General features: G+C 33.1%; 2 non-coding genes across 2 annotated transcripts; one reads left to right on the forward strand and one right to left on the reverse strand.

The window, feature by feature from the left end:
- Window positions 1-274: 274 nt before the first annotated feature.
- On the reverse strand, window positions 275-356 carry Trnas-uga. Its single transcript has one exon. It is a non-coding gene; the product is annotated as a tRNA-Ser (tRNA).
- Window positions 357-5882: 5526 nt separating this feature from the next.
- On the forward strand, window positions 5883-5964 carry Trnas-uga. Its single transcript has one exon. It is a non-coding gene; the product is annotated as a tRNA-Ser (tRNA).
- Window positions 5965-19121: the final 13157 nt, after the last annotated feature.

Here is a 19121-nt window from a genome sequence, read left to right on the forward strand (position 1 = left end):
GTTTAAGTTTTCCTGCTTCTATCTCTGAACTACCCTGAACACTTCTTAATGTTTAGGCAAAGGAAAGCCCTTTTTCCTTTAACACTTTGTGTATACTCTCGGAATTAGGACAAATATGCAAATTTTATTATGTGGTATCAATACTAATAAAATTACTATATAACATTACGATTATTTTAATTGAGTTTTAAAATAATACAAGTGAAAAAAAGGTTAATAAAAAAAGGTAAAAAAAGGAATAAAGGTTAAAGGTATGCATAAAAGATAAAAAAGCCGCTGAGGACAGGATTCGAACCTGCGCGGGTAGAACCCATTGGATTTCAAGTCCAACTCCTTAACCACTCGGACACCTCAGCTGTGGAGAATAGAGGTGAAAATTAGCAGTTGGTTCCGAATTTGTTTTTTTTTTTTATATTTCATTAGGTAGGTACCTACAACAAATTTGCATATTCAAAATGTTTTCATTATTTAAAATATATATAGAATATATTTAAAAGTAAGTAAGGTTATGTAATATAGATATATAATACAGATAAATGATGTATAATAATCAAAAAATACGCATTATGTTAAAAATTAGTTTTACGAGTACTATTAAAGATTCACTTTCAGTGTCTTGAAATAAATAAATAAAAAAGTAGCGTTCAGGTATCGAAAAATCGCAATCCTAAATTACAGATACCACAGAGGCAATAGAATGTCCTGATATATTCTAAAAAAATAGTTAAAAAAAAAAACTTTAAAACACCAAATTGCCAATTTTTACGTGTAGTGAATCATGTTCATAATACATTGTGAATCATAATAACGTGACAGATTTCTAGACTAATTAAAAGGCAAACGTCTGGTTATACTCAATGTCGTCAAACGTACTCGTAACATAGTTTGAATGTCCACTTTTAGTAAATATTAGGGTACAGAAAAGATTTCTTATTATAAGAATACCGACATGGTATTTCTTATTACTATTCTCTTAAATATCTAAAAGATTTGTTAAATAATCGACCTTTCGGTTTTTATTAAACCCATTCTAACCCAAAAAACCTGGTTGTGACCTGTCACACGTACACTGTCTTTGTAAAGCATCTGCTTATCATCAGTTCTAATGTGATCTATAAAAATAAATAAAATTGGAGTGTCTGTTTGTAATATTAAAATAACCGATTTTAACTAAACGCATATGGATGGATTCGCGGTACATACTCGTATACCAAAATAACATTTTTTACAATTTTTGTCTGTCTGTTTGTTCCAGCTAATCTCTGAAACGGCTGGACCGATTTTGACGGGACTTTCGAATTTTTGGGAATAACGAGTAACTTAGGCTACATTATTTTAGAAATTTTTCATTTCATAACTCTGCTAACTGAACAATATTTTTTGTGTTAAATTCCACGCGGATGAAGTCGCGGGTACAGCTAGTATATATATATATATATATATATATGAGGATATTTAACCAGCACATAAGTCATAAAGATATCTCACACAATAGTTACTCTTAGGCTTTCACAGAAGAAGACAAAAGACGCTGCTGCCCGCTTAGCCCTCGAGCTATATGTATTAGCGGAGATTAAACATTGATTCTAGACGAGACTTTTACTATAACCCTGAGACCCGAGCGCAGTCGGTAGTACACAGCGGCGCTCAGGTTTCAAGTTAACTCTTACGGGCTACACCTGCCAATGAGAATGATTATTGAATCGCAACTTTATAGTATTTGGACAGAGATCTTTTATTCAAAATAAAACAAACATAATCGATTCTAGTATAAAAACGAATGTGAAGGATGATTTAAATCGCCCCCCCCCAAGCCTCTTCATAACGTCACCATTTTTTTTTGAGTCTCTTACCCTCTTTAGGCCTGCAGCGCCCACAAGGGGGCGTTATCGCACACTTTGAGAAAGGCTGATTTATATTGTACTTATTTGTTGAGAAATTAGCAGATACGAAGCAAACGGCGATAAAATATCGAGTCAAATATTTGCAACTCGCGAGCATTGAACCTGTGACCGTTAGCGCAGAAGCCAGTAGTCATTGACAACTAATTCGTATTGACTCGTTCTCAGTAGTTGCGCTGTAAGCTGTAATAATCAATAAAGGTACCGTTAGCTACATAAAACAGTTCGTTCTGCTAGCTTAATTACATACTTAAACAATACTTTAAACAAATCATACGTATATTATAGTTTTATGCTTACGGCTTATTTTTTTTTTATTTGTTTTACGGTTTTTTTTGTTTTGTTTTTTCTTATGGCGGACGGAATTTTTAAAATACCGAATTATTATAATTATAATATAATTGTACGATTTTTATTTTTGTGTTACCCACAATTAGGAATTCTAAACATTTTTGAATATCATATCAAAAATTGACCGCTCCAGCGGGATTCGAACCCGCGTCTTCGACATACCGTGTCGACGCTCTAGCCAATTAAGCTATGGAACGATATACTCGCCAGAGCGAAACTTTTGATATGATGATTTTTACTTTCGGTTTAAGCGAACCGTGGCGCCGTCTATAGTGAGTTCTTTACAGAGACTCGTAACTATTCAAAGTTTCATATTACAATGAAAATCTTTGACAGGAGACGACACCATGCTAATTTAAGACGGCGCCACGGTTCGCTTAAACCGAAAGTAAAAATCATCATATCAAAAGTTTCGCTCTGGCGAGTATATCGTTCCATAGCTTAATTGGCTAGAGCGTCGACACGGTATGTCGAAGACGCGGGTTCGAATCCCGCTGGAGCGGTCAATTTTTGATATGATATTCAAAAATGTTTAGAATTCCTAATTGTGGGTAACACAAAAATAAAAATCGTACATATTAAAAATAGCATGGTGTCGTCTCCTGTCAAAGATTTTCATTGTAATATGAAACTTTGAATAGTTACGAGTCTCTGTAAAGAACTCACTATAGACGGCGCCACGGTTCGCTTAAACCGAAAGTAAAAATCATCATATCAAAAGTTTCGCTCTGGCGAGTATATCGTTCCATAGCTTAATTGGCTAGAGCGTCGACACGGTATGTCGAAGACGCGGGTTCGAATCCCGCTGGAGCGGTCAATTTTTGATATGATATTCAAAAATGTTTAGAATTCCTAATTGTGGGTAACACAAAAATAAAAATCGTACATATTAAAAATAGCATGGTGTCGTCTCCTGTCAAAGATTTTCATTGTAATATGAAACTTTGAATAGTTACGAGTCTCTGTAAAGAACTCACTATAGACGGCGCCACGGTTCGCTTAAACCGAAAGTAAAAATCATCATATCAAAAGTTTCGCTCTGGCGAGTATATCGTTCCATAGCTTAATTGGCTAGAGCGTCGACACGGTATGTCGAAGACGCGGGTTCGAATCCCGCTGGAGCGGTCAATTTTTGATATGATATTCAAAAATGTTTATAATATAATTATTATAATTAATATTTTTGTTTTGAAAGTTAATTAAAATAAACAAAAAAAAAAAAAAAAAAATAAGATCGAGTATTAATATCACTAGTGGTCGGCTTGTGGTCGAAAAAAAATACTATAATATTATGCGCGTGTGTGTAAAATATGTACATGGTATAGTGTGTGTAATCTATTTTTTATTAATTTACACACACAAACACACACACACACACACACACACACACTGTAGTCTATCGTAGTCCACTGCTAGACGTAGGTACGTCCTCTACAAGTTCTCTCATGTGTTTTGCCCATAATCACCACGCTAGGCAGGCGGGTTGGTGACCGCAGGGCTGGCTTTGTCGCACCGAAGACGCTGGTGCCCGTCTTCGGCCTGTATATTTCGAAGCCAGCAGTTGGGTGGCTATCCCGCCATCAGTCGGCTTTTTAAGTTCCAAAGTGGTAGTGGAATTTAATGCTTGTTTTATAAGTAACATCCGACTAATTAATATAGCTACCCGAAGGTGCACCGAAGACGCTGCTGCCCATCTAGATTTTTAGACACCTCTTACGACACGCACGGGAAGAGAGGAGGAAGAATTTTAAAGAAGATTTTTAAGTAAGAATTTAATTAATTTATTGTATTTTTTTGCACAATTAAAAAAATATTAGCAGTCTGTACTCCTTCTCTATATAAACTACAAGTGTGCGAAATTTAATACTCCGTCCGCGCGATTTTCGTAAAAACGGGTACAAAGCTTTTGCTTCACGTATTAATATATAGATTACGATCAAATATCGTAAATTTTAAACATAATATTTAAGTCTAATCAACAAAGGATTGGGTAGTTTGGTTTCATTCAAATGATCTAGCGCCCCTTCTTATTCTGACTCTAAAGTTCTAAATTACTAAATATTACGTCAATAATAAAGACTTTTCCATTAGGAGTAGAATCGCGTCGAGATGTGCAACATTAGTGATCATCTATCAGTTTGTCAGTTTGTATAAACATCGCATAAAGCATTCAGGTCGCAGGGCCGATCTGAATGATGGTACACGAAAACATGCAGCGCCTTAAGGCGTTACATTTGCTTGAGATGCATCATTGAGATGCATTCCCGATATTGAAGTCGTACTAAAGGTCCATTTCTCATTAATTACTCGTTCAGGACTCACGTGACGTAATATACATAGAATGTTTTAATAACAGTTTCATCAAATATTTTTTTTTCTTTTTTTTATGTCACTAGGTCGGCAAACAAGCGTACGGCTCACCTGATGGTAAGCGATTATCGTAGCTTATAGACGCCTGCATCACCAGAAGCATCGCAAGCGCGTTGCCGACCCAATCCCCAATCCCCCAGGAGCTCGGGTCACCTTACTCACCAACAGGAACACAATACTGCTTGAAAACAGTATTATTTAGCTGTGATCTTCTGTAAGGTCGAGGTACTACCCCAGTCGGGCTGCTCCATATTTTGAGCAGGAAATTCCTGCTGTGCCCTACCTCAGTTAAAAACATTTTATTGAATCAAATAGAATTTCATTGGAGCTGGACACTATTACACCGAAATCAAAGAGAACAAATTATAGATCTCGATAGACATATTTTTATTATTAGTCTTAAAAAAATTGAATATAATATGAAATTTCTCTAAGACTAATCTAGGCCAATTCTCCCCAATTAATAGAATTATTAAGCTTATAATAATTTAACTGACCATGACGTTGACATTTTTCATGACACTGTTTAGTTTTAAGAAGAAAATTATATTTGCATACATAGTGGTGACTTGTAATCGTAATAATTTATTTCTTTGATCAATACATATCTCTCTAATGAATTACAATTTGTGTAAATAAATTATAATTCTTTTCTTTTTTATAAATTCTGTAATCCAAGAATTTTTAATTAACTATTTGCTATTTATTATTATCATTATTTTGTGTGCTTGCTGATTGATTTATTGTTTTAACCGAACAAATACCTAATGTTGTGTACACGTGTAATGGTAACTGTACTCGGACTAGACAACAGGGTAATAATAATTATTAATAACTATACTGCTATCGCTGGTGTATCCATATGAAATAAAAAAAAATTGCTTTTTTTTCTTTTTTTTTAATAAGAATTTTCGTGAGTTCACATAGTAAGGCTTAGCTTCGTAGGGCAACACTTGTGTTTGTTTCACACGTTTTAGCGTCGAGTGACAAGTAAAGGCTTGGATCGCTGCTCAAATTTCTCCTTCACGAATGAATTAGCTGGCACATGGTTTACTTCCTTGACGAATAGTTTATGTTCATATTTCGCCATTGTAAGTCTACGGTACTATCCCACAACAAGAGAAAATTAGCGCGGACGTAGTGACGTTATGGCTGCGTAAAACAGAACATGTCTTCTTCAATTCAAATATTATTTTTGGAATACACTTGAATAAATACCAATATTAAATAAAGTTTTGTAATTTCATTAAAATCTTCACAGCTGAGGTGTCCGAGTGGTTAAGGAGTTGGACTTGAAATCCAATGGGTTCTACCCGCGCAGGTTCGAATCCTGTCCTCAGCGGTAATTTTTATGCATGTACATACGCTTTTTACTTAAGACGCAATATATTATACTTTTTAATAATTCCAACCAACCAGTCCGAAATTTGAGAACATTCAACGATTGTTTTGGTTGATCTATAACGTTTTATTGGCTGTATTTTGATGATTCTTTTTTTAAATCAGAAGCTGGTTCAAGCACCACAGTGTGGTACCATTTAAATTTGATCGAGGTCCCTTTGAGTAACTTCGAGGAATATATCTAATAATGCGTTTTTAATTTAATATTTATTTAATTACTTCAATTGTATTACTTATTGATGTAAATTAAAGTATGTATTTTTTTAAACTCGTTAAAATTGTTTAGTAATTTTTTTTAATATCTAATGATTCGTTTTTAAATAACGCGTAGAAATATTTTGTTAATTAGGGACGGATACTTTAAAATTATCTTCGAGTGTCCAATGGAATGTCAACAAAAAAGGTTTTAATACAAGTTATTAACGCTTCGGAGTTTTTACGTTATTTACATTACAATATTTAAGAAATGACTAATTTGTATTTGAGGATGAACTTTTAGTGGATGGCGTAAAAAATAATAATTTAGTGAAGTCATGATTATATTAGACCTGTACAGTTTTTTTTATTAGAAAGATTTTTTATTTTTGTTAGTTCTTTGTACCTACACTACTGCGGATTACATTAAGAAAACCAATTATTCTATCTTAGTGTCTCTGATGCAGACGTGAGTCCACCGACCAAAATTACGATGTTGTGCTGTGTCTTTGTTACTGTGTGTGCTGCAGTTCTGTATAGTTTTATTGTATAGTTGTACCGTCAGACTACTAGTAACAAAATTAAAAAGTTTTGGTGTTTTATAATTTGCACGAACTGTGCTCCGCGGTTTAAATAGCGTTAATTTGAGGCAACAACGTACTAAGGTTTGATACCGCCTGTAGCTTTCCTTGGGAAATGGACTATCCAACCTAAAAACATTTTGACGTGACAACGTCTTATAAATTGGTTTGCCGGGTGACACTTCAAGAAACTGCGTTACGCTCCGCTCACGTTATGCGCTCACAATGAGAGCGAGTGAGAGGCACGCGTCCCTTCCACTCGGGCAAAATCACTCAGATAGGAACAAGTTAAGTTGTAGTAAACGCTGTTTCATTGTACGCAAATGTATTGCAAGTTATTGTATGTATATTTGTATATAATTACGTATGTATGTGTAAAGGTAAAAATAAAATTTTGTTAATATGAAATTCAGTGCGAGATTCTTTGTATAAATTAATGTTTTAAATATAATTCTTTGTATAAATAAATGTTTTAAATTGTTACTATTATTTCATCCTTCTTCCTACTATACGAATGAATATTCACATTAAAATTATTTTACCACTCAAAGTCGTTGTCACGTAAAACTTTCGCCCGTATACCGACTTTACAGGCAACCAATTTTTTTTTTTTTAATTCTAACCAATAATTTTTTAGATTAGGGCGTTTTATCAAACAAACGTACTCTTTAGCTTTATAATAATTATTAGTATAGGCATTTCAAATGGTACTAAAAATTCTAAAAATAATATTTCTCTCTTTCCTCTTTTTTTATGAAAATAGGATAAAAACAAGCTGTACCATGGCTGTACCGTACTCCTAACGCAACACTGTTTGAAAACAACATCACACAGGTTTACTGTATGTACTGTAGTTCTTGATGGCAAAGCCGGAATTCCTGAAAACAGTTTTTCTATTTTGTTCTTTCTAGCTTGGCAAGAGCTTTCTTTTCTAAGAAAATTATGGCTTTCTATCAGAATTATTAAATCTAAACATCTGTACAGCATACACGATTTTTAAATCTATTGTACAATTTCATAGATTTATTGCTTAAATTCACACATGCCGCATTTTCCTTAAATATTTCCTATTCAGTCACATACCTAATACGAAATTATTGGTATGTCAAGGTAACTAAACATTTATAAGGAAAAAAAAAATCATAAATAAATAAAACTGACCGCGGGCTGTGGATCGTTCTGTGAAGTTATGATTCACACTTCAATCATTTCTGAGAAGTAGCGGTCAGGATGCTGCGCGTAGGGATCTCATCATCATCATTAGGTATTTTATTTATTATTGTTATTTTCATTGCTTTTAGCTTTCTTTTTACGTGACACCGTAAACATGAATTTTTAAAAACTTTGTCTTGTCCAATTAGTAAAATTTTTAGTTACAATTTTATGTCTTTATTAATTATATTTTATTAATAAATTCATTATATTTATTCGCCAACCCGCAGTAGAGCAGCGTGGTAGATTGAGCTCCGACCTCTTCCTACATGGAGATAGAATTCTATGCCCAGCTGTGGGATGTTACAATCTGAATCAACACAAATGAATGAAATTGTTAAAGTTATATGGTAAGATACTGTTGGAAATTTTTCTCAAATTCTATCTCAAGTATTGTTTTTCTACGACGGTAGCCAGAGGTCCAGGAGATGCACTGCCTTAATGGGGGAGGCGACTCATGCTTTTGCAAAGGTTCATAGGTTATGGTAGCCGCTTACCGTCTGAAGGACTGCACGTTTATTTACTATCTAAGTGGTACATACGACGTAGATAGATAAAAAGCCAACCAAATTTAAATGGAAACACACGACAAGCACCATTTTTCGATTAGAAGAAGAATCATCAAAATCTGTCTACCCAGTACAACGTTAGGTAAGACACAAATAACACAGTCGAATTGAGAACCTCCTCCTTTTTTGAAGTTGGTTAAAAATGATAAGTATGTTTTCACGTACATTTTAAATTATTCTTTTAAGTCGCTGTTGCTAATTTTATAAGTTGTCGATATTAATTAATAATTGTGATCAAGTAGATTCTCCGACAATTGCACTCAATATAAATCTATGTACATCCTCGTTGTAATGGTGGGAAAAATAGCAATCTTTATTGTTATATAACGATTTATCATTTCTCTAAAGATTTACAAGATAAACTTGCATTTAATTCTGTAGTTTTTTATTGCTTTCTGTGTTAGATTTTAATTTCGAATTTTATGAATTTTTTTGTAAAGTTAAGCCCACATGCTTCTTTTAAAAAATTAGTTGTCTGTATAGTCGGGTTACGGACGATAGTTTTACGTGATAACCTCATAAAGAAACATTGATGAGAAATGCATACTTTATAATTTGAATTAAATTATTATCATTGAATTATTTCGAACTGCTAGCTCTGACGATACGCGAGAAGAGAGATATAGCGAGAAGCTAACGCTTGGGCCGATCGCGCCTCTCTATCGCTTGTTCCGTGCTCTCGCTTGCACGCTCATACTCAGGCGGAACGTGACACTTTTCCGTGTGTGCAGTCGGTGCGCATCAATTTATTAGACGTTATCACGCCAAAAGATTCTCATAACAAGAACGCTTGAAACTCAATGGCCTCCAGTGGGATTCTCTCTAGTGTCGGGGCTCCGGAAACACACACAATACACAATCACAAACGCCCAGACCACGACAGACATGACAAACATGTGTGGTCATATCGGACCCGCGACCGCTTCGCAAAAGCCAATGCTGTGACCGCTGCGCCAACGCGTCGTCGCGTCAGAGAGTAAAATATTTTAAATAACAAATAATTTGTAAATAATCGCAATATAAATAATTACTTATTTTATATTTACAACGTAAATGTTACACGCTTATGTGCTTGTAAGACGATTTGCGTAATTAAAATTTAGGTTAGAAAGCTGATCAATTTGAATATAATAAAATAAATATTTACATTATTGGTTAATTTGCTTATCTGGATTTAAAAGGGGAAGTCCCTTTTTATTAAAACTAAGCGTATTTTTAATTTACACAATACTAAACACTAGTACAGTAGACAACATAATTATGTATTAATATTATAAGGGAATATATCCGCCAACGCGTAGTGAAGCAGGGTGAATTAATCATTCCCTTTCCTACATGGAGAAAAATGGCTATGCCCAGCTGTGGGATGTTATTGGCTTAATCGAGACTACATATTAAATACTAGAATATCTCCCTAATGTACAATAAAAAATAGGTTTTCCTTTCTTTTGTGTGTTTCTCATCTATTTATGAATGGTTGACTGTTTTTGATAATTCATTTTTTTAAAGATGTGTTTTGTTGCTAGCAGAAAACATTTTTGATATAATTAAAATTAATTTAATTTTTTATTTCATTATAATTTAGTAAAAATATTATAATTAAGTAACAAAACGCTATATTTCGCTTTTAAATGTCATTTTTTTTGTCGGTCAGTTTTTTATTCAAATTAATATACTTTCTTAATAAGCAACTTGTAACTGAGATAGAATTTATAAATTACTAGCTGTACCCTGCGCGCGTTGCTACGTTTTTTATTTATTTATTCATTTATTTTTGGTCGTACCAACTCGGAAACCTTTGTGGGCTCAACACTTTGCTGAAGATCATGACATGATCAAATGCATACATGTGACAGTTAAATAAGAAAATTGAACCTCTTTTTAATTTACTTATCTTTTTAAATTTAGTTTGGACTTAAATATAATTATGAACTGTAACAATTAAAAGTAAGTAAATAAAACAAATTAATAGTTAGAATATTTATTTAAAATATGTAAAAAAAGAAGTTTTTTACCATTTTCAGCCTATTTAAAATTCAGCACAATGAGTATAGGATTCACATAATTTCATCTCAAAGCCTTTTTGAGGAAGGACACAGCAGGAAATATCCTTCTCAAAATTTGAAGCAGTCCGACTGAGAAATTACCTCGACCTAACAGAAGATCACAGCTAAATAATACTGCTTTCAAGCAGTGTCGTGTTCTTGTGTTGAGTAAGGCGACCAGAGCTCCTGGGGGATATTGGGGGTAGAGTCGGCAACGGCCTTGCGATACTTCTGGTGTTGCACGCTATACGCAACGGTAATAGCTTACCATCAGGTGAGCCGTACGCTTGTTTGCCGATCTAGTTATATAAAAAAAACGCGAACGGCTTTTGCAGAGATCCCGGAGGAATATACTTTCAGCGGATTGAAACAAAACAAATAAATGAATTCCAGCTCTATAATATTTGTACATCTACTTCGACTGTACTACACGAAGCCACTTTATCAAGACAACCCAAATCACGATAATACATCATAATTGTTTACTAAATAATTGTGTTTCATTGCAAACAAAAAAAAGCGACTTCAATTACATCGACAAGTCATATAGTAGACGGTAACATTCAATTAAATACATATTCTTAAGAATAACTAAACTTAAATGAGACCACATGACAAGCACCAGTTTTAAAAAAGTCAGTGATATTTGTCTCTCTTGTAAAACCTCGGTAACTTTTGCTCGCATCTGAAGAATGAATGCAAATAATTATAAACTAGATACTCATATGTACTTATTTTATGGTAAACGTAGACTTTTTAATCATGTTTCGTTACTTAATAACACAACGTGTATTTTTTTAAACAGGTTAATCATAGACGACAAAGCAATATTAAATGAAAATCCAAAATAAAAGTATAAATAATAAAATTTAATGAAACCGTAATCAAACTCTTTTTCGTCAAATCGAGTCTACAGAGGTTATTATACTTTTCATTTTTAATATAATATAGATAAACTAATTTATCATTGAATTACCCAGTATAAAGTTATGAGGTAGGTAACATACATAAAAAGGAACACTCGACACGAGAGCTTCCTTCTTTTTATAAAGTCGGTTACCAAAGTTGTAAGTTTTGCAAGTATTGTCGAATACATGTATTTCACCTAAAAAAGAAACTTTAGTCGTCTGTACTTGTTATGATTGAATTAGCGCTAATGCGAGTAATATGACCCCTAGAAGTGGTCCGCGCGTCAGCAGTATGCCGCTCGTGCAATTGGCTAAATTAGCTAAATTTAATAACTGCAATTACGTTATTATGTGATTTGTACTAATCAATACGTGGTACGAAAATTGTTTGACATATTTAGGGGCTCGATTTGTTCGAATGAATGAAGATAATCATACGAAATAGAAAATTATTTTTTGATGTTATTTTTCGTTTTCATTTTCTCACTACACTTTTATAAATATAAATATGATAAATATATGTTTAATACATACGTTTTAGTTAACAGCCGACTGATATAAGACATTAGTTTCGTAGAAATTAAATTAATCTATAGAAGTAAATAAAATTGGAGTGTCTGTTTGTAATATTAAAATAACCGCTTTTTAATAAATGCATACGGATGTATACACGTTATATATACAAAAATAACATTTTTTTTTTACATTTTTTTGTGTCTATCTGTCTGTCTGTTTGTTGGGGCTAATCTGTGAAACGACTGGACTGATTTTAACGGGACTTTCATTGGCAGATAGCTGATCTAATAAGGAGTAACATAGGCTAATTTTATTTTAGAAATTTATTTGTTTTATAACTTTTTGTTAAATTCCACGACAACAAAGTCGCAGGCACAGCTAGTGTATACATATAAATAATACATTTATATATAAACATATATCATACCTAACTCGGGGTATTAATAGAGTCTAAAACCCCTGAAGTAGAGGTAACTTGAAACTGCGCCAACGGGCTAGTCGTAGTACTGTACGTAATATTAAATGTACGTATATTAATAAACGTCTAGGGTTAAATTAGGTTACAAAATGGAACAAACGGTAATGCCTTTTATTAAATTAAATTCTGTATTTAATTTAAAATTAATTAGAGCCGCGCGAACGCCGGAGGAGAGGGATGGAGGTTGTTAGCAAAATATGCTGCAATTAATTTTAACTACATTTTGAAATACAATTCTATTTGATGTTCCTTTTATACACTTATTATTTTTTGAATTATAATTGATGGAATGAGTTACAATTTTAATATTCCTATTATTTTATTTAATTTTTATAAAATATAATTGATGGAATGAGTTACAATTTTAATATTCCTATTATTTTATTTAATTTTTATAAAATATATCTTTTTTTAAGAAGCCTAATGGGAATGTCAGAGTTATAGTGGTTGGAAATAAAACAGGCCAGCTATTTAACTCCTGTCATTGAAATGTATTCGTAACTTGTGTGTAGGATAAACTTTGCCCACAAACAGTAAAAAAAAAGATCTTTACCTTGGTAGAGAAACTATCCAATCCCGATTAAGTAGCGCGGCAAATTGAGTTGTAAGTAAAATATGTATTTTGATTACTTAAAATATTTATATGAATACTTTTTGAATTGAAAATTCTTTAGAATCGTTGTAATTTGAAATCCGATAAAACGAAAATATAAGATAAAGAACGAAACACATAAATGTATTAGAGAGAATGAAATAGAATACATTAGACAGTATTGAATTATTAATTTGTATATTTTCGGTGAAAAATCTCTCATAGGCTACTTTTCAGAATAAGAAATAATAAATAATAAATAAATATCTTATCATCCGACTGTTAGAATTTTTTTTAAATGTAAGTACATGCAAGTAACACACATTAAATATATAAATAAAAATATTACACCCAAACTTAGGCGGGAATCGAACCCGCAACCCGCGGAAGAAAACAGGGCCACTACAAACTGCGCCAACGGGCTAGTCATCAGAAGTTTCACTTCTGCTATGTGTGAATGAGCACACACACTTTTTTATTATATATATATATATATTTCTGCTTCAGTATGTAATATCCCACTACTGGGCTTAGGCCTTTTTTCCCCATGTAGGAGAAGGATCAGAAACTTAATCCACGACGCTGCTCCAATGCGGGTTGGCGGATATATTCCCTACTATGAGTAACGATCGCTATCAGGTGCACATGATAACAACCGGGACCGACGGCTTAACGTGCTCTCCGAGGCACGGTGCGGAGACCCACAAGGATAGACATCCTAACCGGAAAGAAATATTTGTACAAATACAAATATCCATCCCGAGCGGGAACCGAACCCGCAAAGCGTCGGTGTTTTAGTTGAATACTCACACCACTACACCAAAGCGGTTATTAAATAACCATGCCAACGTCAAAAAGAAACCGCAAACCAATAGCCGATAAAATACAGAATGGTTTGTTTTATATATATTTCAACACAATACCAGTCGCATATGTTAAAACTGCGACAAAGTGCATAATTACATAATGAATCATACAAAATAATACGTTTGACGTCATAAACACAATCTTTCTATTGTTACAGATTGTCATGCTTTACCGATGAATTAAATTATGATATAGGTAATAAAGTATTATAGCGTGTAATTCATAAAACGTCTCATAAATTTTCCGTTAAAGGTTGTCATTTTTTTAAACTATAGTATTTTTTATCTGTAATTGAAAATAATTGTGCTAGAAGCATACCATATTTCGCTGTCTTTCTAACTATTTCAAATATGGTTTTGAATCTGTGTATCTACGATTGAACGTAAAAATCTAAATTTTATTTTTAATCTACACTAATACAGTATAGCCAGGAATTTTATAGCCAACACGTTTGCGATTTATGTTTGAATATACTACAAAAGATATATATTTTTATGCTTCTTTTTATTTATTTATTTATTTTCTATGAGTATTAGAATATAGATATTTGTATGTAAGTTTATTATACATCTACACCACCTACCCAATGTTGATAATAAGTTTCCTTTTTAATTTTAGGTTGTCTGTAAGAAATGGCTAATTAGCCATAAGTCCACCCATGTACTTCACTGTCTATAACTATCTTTATGCTATGTTTGTAATATATTTGTGGTGTACAATAAAGTATAAATAATAAATAATAATAAAAGATAAATATGAAACAATTTTCATCCATAAAATAGATTTAATTTCACGAAGGTGAAATCATATAAGTATTTGTAGGTGTATATTATTACTATACAATAATATAATTTATATTATATGTAATATCTGCCTATTAAATACTTTATACATTACGTTACTATAAAATATTATATTATTAGTCACATATAGGTAACGGGGTTTTTGTAAATTTTAATATCAAGCTTATCATTCTGAGAAAGAGTTTCTTGCTAATTCTTAATAATCTGACTCAATATTGGTCAGAGTCTGAAAGTTTGAAAGGAAATTAATGTAATAAAATAAAATTTGTAAGTTTTTATGTAAATAAAGGTTTTACGAATTGATTATAATGTAGAAGTGGACGAAATCTATAAAAATGATCTGCTAAGCTTTAAAAAAAAGGTTGCATAGAATTGTATGCAAGTCAGCGTCAACGACCTGCTGACTCAGGCGCCGGTCGCGCCACCGCTTGACGTCTACGCAGTTTTATATATCTAATATATATAATAAATTTATTAAAAACTCACAATGCTGTTTTTATATAAAAATACTAGAATAACAATTCCTAACAAACCCGCAGTGTGAGTGAAAGCTTTGATAATTACGTACTTGTGTTACTTAAGATTTTGTATAGTACGTGCACCTTGCTGACACATAATATTATAATTTTCATCATACTATATCGCACGTGTCAAACTAATATTTTGTTATGACTGAAAATTATTGATCTAATTTCTAGACCTTTCACTCATAAATGTATATTATAATTGTGTTACGATAAAAACCGACTTCAATTACATCGATAAGTAATACTTACAACGTATATAGACGAAAAAAATTTACAAACGCACTAGTCGTCACTACGATTTTCGAGGGTTCCCATCGATTTTCTGGGATTCCATCATCAGATACTGGTTTCCTTATTATGGTACCCTTGGGGTATTTTCTTACCATTAAAAAAAAATAATTATTATCAAAACCTACAACAGAACTATCAAAACCTAAACCCACAATAAACATACATAAAAAAATATATACGGTCGAATTTAGTAACCTCTTTCTTTTTTGAAGTCGGTTAAAAATAATTTAATTTTGTTTTGTTTTTTATTCTAAATGTTGTTTTGTTGTACTAACCCAATATGGACTTAAAATCTAGTCTGAAATTAGGTATTATTATTATTATTTATTATTAAAAAGGGGTCAAACATTCTCTGCGAAACTTAGGCAAACGTATCTTTTAACTAGAACTAACAGATGACTGTTTTTAAGCAGAGAAGCAAGGCATTACGAATTAATTTACTACATACTATTTGTAAGATATTTATAAAAAAAACTAGTTAAATAGTAGGAGTAGTTTAAGTTCAAAGTATACTAACAATTAAATTGTCCGGGGAGTCTTTTTTAACCGACTTCAAAAAAAGAAGGAGGTTACTCAATTCGACCGTATATATTTTTTTTTTTTATGTATGTTCGGAGATAACTTCTTCGTTTATGAACCGATTTTGGTAATTCTTTTTTTGTTGGAAAGGAGATATCCATAGTTTGGTACCATGATAAGGAAACCAGGATCTGATGATGGGATCCCAGAGAAATCGAGGGAAACTTTCAAAAATCGTAAGGGTGACTAGTAAATTTAATCATGTTTTCATTAAGTACTATAAAGCACTACTATTTAATAAAGGTCTGGAGTCGATCTGATGATGGAGAAGAAAGATAGTCGAGGGAACTCTTTAACAATTTATAGCAATTACCTGCTTTTTGAACCTTATTCGTTTCTATTGATGAGAACTTTGCACCTGTATGAGTCATAAGTGCCATTACAGTCTGATGATGGAGACAAAAGTTAGTCGAGGGAACTCTTTAACGATTTATAGCAATTACCTGCTGTTTGAACTTAATTCGTTTCTATCGATGAGAACTTTGCATATATATGAGTTATATATGCCATTTCAGTCTGATGATGGAGACGAAAGATAGTCGAGGGAACTCTTCAACGACTTATAGCAATTACCTGCTGTTTGAACTTAATTCGTTTCTATTGATGAGAACTTTGCACCTATATGAGTTACAAGTGCCATTACAGTCTGATGATGGAGACAAAAGATAGTCGAGGGAACTTTTCAACGATTTATAGCAATTACCTGCTATGTGATCATCTGTGTCGCAGGACCAGGTTTGATGACGGAGCCCATAAACACTCGAGGGAATTTCTCAACAATTTACAGCAGTTACCTTTTGCTGTTTGACGACCGCTTTGATATAATGGTGCATGTGCCGTGTCGGCGGCGCCTAAACACCGACGGTCGCGGGTTCTATTCCCGCTCGGAGTGGATATTTATGTTTATACAAATATTTATTTTCGCTCTAGTTGTTAATCCCTGTGGTTCTCCCAACCTAGCCTCAGAGAACACGCTAGGCTGTCAGTCCCGGTTGTTATTATGTACATCTGATAGCGAACTTTACTCATAGTATGTCGACGCGTTAGCGCAGCGGTCACAGCACTGGCTGTTGCGCTGGCGTTAGTGGGTTCAATCTCCGCGCACGACAGACATTTGTATTGGCCATATAGATGTTTGTCATTGTCTGGGTGTTTGTGCTTGTGTATTGTGTATGTTTCCGGACCCCCAACACAAGAGAAAAAGCATCCTTGTTAGGTCTACCCATCACTAAAAATTGTAAAATAAAATAATTTTTAACAAAAAAAAAACCGACTTCAAACAGGAAACTAAAAAGTGAAAAATAAATTTACTTAGTACAAAGTAATTCGTATTTTGATTTAGTTAATCAGAAATGATTAAATAAATATTTTATAATTTTGAAGTTGGTGCCAAGTAAATACTACAACAACCTGGCTTCAATAACAAATACAAACCAACACACACAAAACAAACAAGTACAAAAAATATTATTAGATATGTCAAAACAATAACAGAATAATAACAGTATTCAACCTAATAGTCAATGAAACAAATTATGAAAGAAAACTGAATACAACTTACGAGTAGATACTAGAGTAGTTATTGTTTTACTTGGCACCGACTTCAAAATTATAAAATATTTATTTAATCATTTCTGATTAACTAAATCAAAATACGAATTACTTTGTACTAAGTAAATTTATTTTTCACTTTTTAGTTTCCTGTTTGAAGTCGGTTTTTTTTTTTGTTAAAAATTATTTTTTCACTCGGACATATTGAGACACATTTCATTTGTACTCTATTGTACTCTACACATCCATACAAACAAATTACTTTTTCTATCTTTCTAATATATTAGAATAACTTGTAGTTTTTTTTCCTGCTACAACTAAGTCTTTGTGCTGTGTGGCTACGGCACTAAAGAATTTAGCCACCCCCTCTCTTCCCGTGGGTGTCGTAAGAGGCGACCAAGGGATAACAAGGTTCCACAACCACCTTGGAACTTAAGAAGTCGACCGATGGTGGGATAACCATCCAACTGCTGGCTTTGAAATACACAGGCCGAAGACGGGCAGCAGCGTCTTCGGTGCGACAAAGCCAGTACTGCGGTCACTAACCCGCCTGCCCAGCGTGGTGACTATGGGCAAAACACATGAGTTCACGTTATTTTTGGCGTCAACTTGTGGAGGCCTATGTCCAGTAGTGGACTGTAAAGGCTGTAATGATGATGATAGTTAAAAGTGATCACTTTTAACTATATATATTAATTAATTGAAACATACAAAAATATCTAATATATAAAATTCTCGTGTCGCGGTGTTTGTACTTAAATTCCTCCGAAACGGCTGACCGATTCTCATGAAATTTTGTGTGCATATCGGGTAGGTCTGAGAATCGGCCAACATCTATTTTTACATTTCAGATTTTCAATGCTTGTTTTTTATTTTGTATGCAATGTACAAAATTAGCTCTACTTCTGTTCAATTATAATCTTGTTTACCCATATCCCAAGCGATGAGAATATTTATAGGTGACATTTTACTATGAGAGTTACCTTTGAAGGTTGTGTGCTCATCTCCCCGCATTAAACGCCAGTCCGACCGTGAAATTAGCTATCTAAAATAGTCACCTGTGACTATAGTTGATACCTACCTGTTTATTAGGGAATGCAAGCACGAGTTTTTTGAAGCCAGACGAGATATCACGAAAGCTAATCAAGTATTTAGTTACATATTTACTAGATTATAATGAGGGTCAGCATAACCAACAAAAGAAGGAAGAGGTTCTCTATTGTCTTGTATTCTCTATTCTGTTTTCTTGTATTTTTTAGTCGGTACACGTGTTTTAACTTTATACTTGGTGTACCAACATTGATGATTCGCTTTTTATTTCTAAAGTGGTGTCTTTACTAAATATTCAATTTAATTATTAGTACTGAAGTAAAAAGAACAAAAT

This window comes from Melitaea cinxia, chromosome 5 (assembly GCF_905220565.1).
Source record: "Melitaea cinxia chromosome 5, ilMelCinx1.1, whole genome shotgun sequence".
NCBI classification, from domain to species: Eukaryota; Metazoa; Arthropoda; class Insecta; order Lepidoptera; family Nymphalidae; genus Melitaea; species Melitaea cinxia.